This window comes from Lycium ferocissimum, chromosome 10 (genome assembly GCF_029784015.1).
Source record: "Lycium ferocissimum isolate CSIRO_LF1 chromosome 10, AGI_CSIRO_Lferr_CH_V1, whole genome shotgun sequence".
Classification (NCBI taxonomy): Eukaryota; Viridiplantae; Streptophyta; class Magnoliopsida; order Solanales; family Solanaceae; genus Lycium; species Lycium ferocissimum.
In genome coordinates this window covers 22422855-22426246 of record NC_081351.1, presented here as the reverse complement: position 1 = coordinate 22426246, position 3392 = coordinate 22422855, and positions in this window count along the sequence as shown.

Below are 3392 nucleotides of genomic sequence, written 5' to 3'. Positions count from 1 at the left end.
TTTCCACTTTTATAATAATATGATGATAACATAGGTAATAGATGTAAGCAGCATTGCGAGTGACAACCTCCATATGGTTAAAGAGAATTTTGGATTTCTCTAGTTCCATGCTTGCATCTTTTATGAAATTGAGGAAGGTTTTGAGATACTTGAGACCTTCTTCAAGGATTTGAAACTCTTTCTTCAGAAGAAAAACTTCTCCAGCTCCTTCTTGTTGATGAAAATATCCTTCACATTACGAAAGGATGGACTTGATGAACTTCGAAACAATGGGTATTTCGCGTAAATTTGGTAGAGCGCCTTCCTGGAACGGTGAAAGGAGAAACTCATAACCTTCTTTGACTTGACGAGAAGATAAGTACGCGTGTGCCCAAAAGATATCTCAGACTTGCATTCCATGTCCTCTCAACTTCCCATCCTTAATCCTCCCTTTTCGAGTTTCCTAAAACAAAAAAGTATCAAGAAATCTCATACTCTTATTTTAGACATTTGTTTTCCGGAATTCTCTGCAGACATTGAGGAGTTGTAGACAGCTCTGAAAGTACAGAGATTAAAAACAAATCACATTCTAGGACCAAACATGAGATTTACAACTTTACCGCAGAATATTTGTATAAGTTTATCACACTAACTAACTATTACAAAAGATATTGAAGGATTTACATGAGATTTCCTCTTGTATCAGCAGATATTGTAACTAACTATAACAAAAGATAGTGAAGGAGAAAATAGAGGATATGTTTCTGCTCTTTTATTTTGTTTTGGTGTATCAACTAGGAACATGAATGTAGAGTATTTCCTTTTACCCTATGAAGGGGAGCCTTGGAGCAACGGTAAAGTTAATACTCGAGTGTGACTATAGGTCACGGGTTCGAGCGTACAAAAAGTGAACTAATCTTTGCGTTAGGTTAAGCTATCTCATCACACCCTTAGGGTGCGATGTGCAACTTTCGGAGAAAATCTGCAACTTTTTTATCCTAATATTTAGATTAAACTTTTAAAATCAAAACGGTAAAAATTAATGAACCAAATAAAACTAAATAAGTCCCTTACACCATAACCCCACTAACTCACACACACACACACACAATTTATACCCAAAAGCATTTAGATGAAGTCATTAAATTCAAAATGTAACCATAGCAAACCACCAACTCACGGTTATATGTCTTCTTCTTTTCGCTTTTACAAACCAATTTTTATAATATTGTTAAGATTCAGTACTTAATTTGATTGCGGAATACAATCAAATTCTGAAAAAGATGTTTTACTTGCTATTATTATTTGGTTGCCATTGTTACTTATGTTGGTTTCATGTCCTTTTGACGATTTCAATAAACATTTTATTTTGCAGGAATAATATCAACACGTATAGCGATGATGACGATGAAAGAGATATACATCTTTATTTTGATGAGTTCTTGAAAGAAGTCAGACGGAGATTGGTAAAAGTTTTAATTTAATCGTTTACTATTAATTGACATGCTTTTACGAATTTAAATGAAATTTGAGTTAGAATTTTAACTTTGTAACCTATTATATATATATACCTTCAGTTACAAATGATTCAACATTAAAAAAAATCCGGAATCACTTTCCCCGGCAACCATCTAGGGTAGATTTAAAAGACTTTTGATCGATTCATGATTTGTCATTGCCAAGAGTTATGTCTTTGAAAATGTAATTAAGTGTGTTAATATCTCAAATTATCATGATTATGAAGAAGAAAAAAGGAAAAAACATTAAAACAAAATATTATTCACCTATTAACCGACATGCATGCATAATGACACCTTACAAGATGTCCTACTTTTGCTAATCTTCTCATTTATGTTTTCTTTGACACTTCCAGGTAGGGAAAAACTCCCTTAGCTTGAAAGGATGGAACCTCTTACCCATATAGCTGCTTATCACGAATTTTTCATAAATCATTATATTCAATTACGTTGCATCTGTAAGTAGTTTTTCGTGAAGAGTATATTTAATTATTTTCTTAGCTTGCTGTATTGAAGCACAAACTAATGTAAAATGTCTTAGGTATTAAGCCAAATGTCCAAAAAAAGAATATTCTATAAACGTCCAAAATGGATGAAGCAAGAAATATAATTTCAAATTTCAAGTTGCTCCGGTTCTCTTTCTTTGAACTGTAATTTTGCTTGCAGTAAAGTTTGAGCATTTGACCCATACGAAAATATGGCAACTGAGTTAAAATCAAGGATTAATTGACATCTTTGAGCATCATTTTCTCATTACGGTAATTTTACAGACAATTGTTAGTTGCTACTAAGAAAATAAATAACCGATGTAGACTATTATTTGAAACCAAGTGTGTGGATACTAATACTAATAATTCTGATCATTGGGCTACAAAAATTTTCAGGTGTTTCCTAATAGCAAATGAATCTTTTTGAACTGGAGTTGATGTTTGGGTTAGGCCTCAGTTGTATTTTTTTATTCGCAAAGTTTAAGACTCTAATGTTTGAAGAAATGATGAGTAATGAAGCAGCAGTAGCTTCATATACCATAGGAAATGGTAGTTTATAATAAGATTGATCCAAAACATAAAATATAAATCTGCAATATGTCACACATGAGATACATCTCTTCCCTTATTTTATTTTTAAAATGATCCGTGCATTGCGCGGGTACGTATACTAGTTGAGTATAATTGAGAGGATGTAATTACACTATCCAATTCTCAAGAGGGGGGGGGGGAGGTTGAGAATTGAGTGTAATTACAGGCTACTTTTTTGTTTGTTTACATTTTTTGTTTATTTTAATTTCTTTTTATTTTTTTATTTCTATTATTTTAATTTCTTTTGTTTTTTAATTTATTTTTGTTTCTATTATTTTAATTTCTTTTTTATTTTTACCTTTTAATTATTTTTATTTTTTAAAATTTATTTTTCTTTTTATATTATTTATTTTTCATTTCCTTTCTTCTCCTTCCCAACCTTTACTTCTTATGGTTCCATGTAATTGCTCGTATTTTTTATTTTATTTTATTCATTTAGCATAACCTTGTTATTATTCTAATTTTTGATACTACACCTCTTAATATTGGAAAGAATGATTCATTAACAAACTTGGCATATAACGAGTGATGTTATTGAACTAGAATTTCGTTGTGAATGAGGTTATAGACTTATATTTTCCCTTTCTTTTGAATTATTTACTTAAGTTACGTTGGAACTTACTTATGTAATGTTGGAATTTGACATAAGAGTATTATGTTAAACTTTTTCTTTTGGATTTTGAATTTAGGTTATATTTTCAATTTTAAATTATTTGCTTTCACATTGAATGTTGTTTATTTTTCACTTACATTTGATGAATTTTTTGTGTCAAATATTTGAATAATGTTATGACACTATATTTATATATTTTTTCAA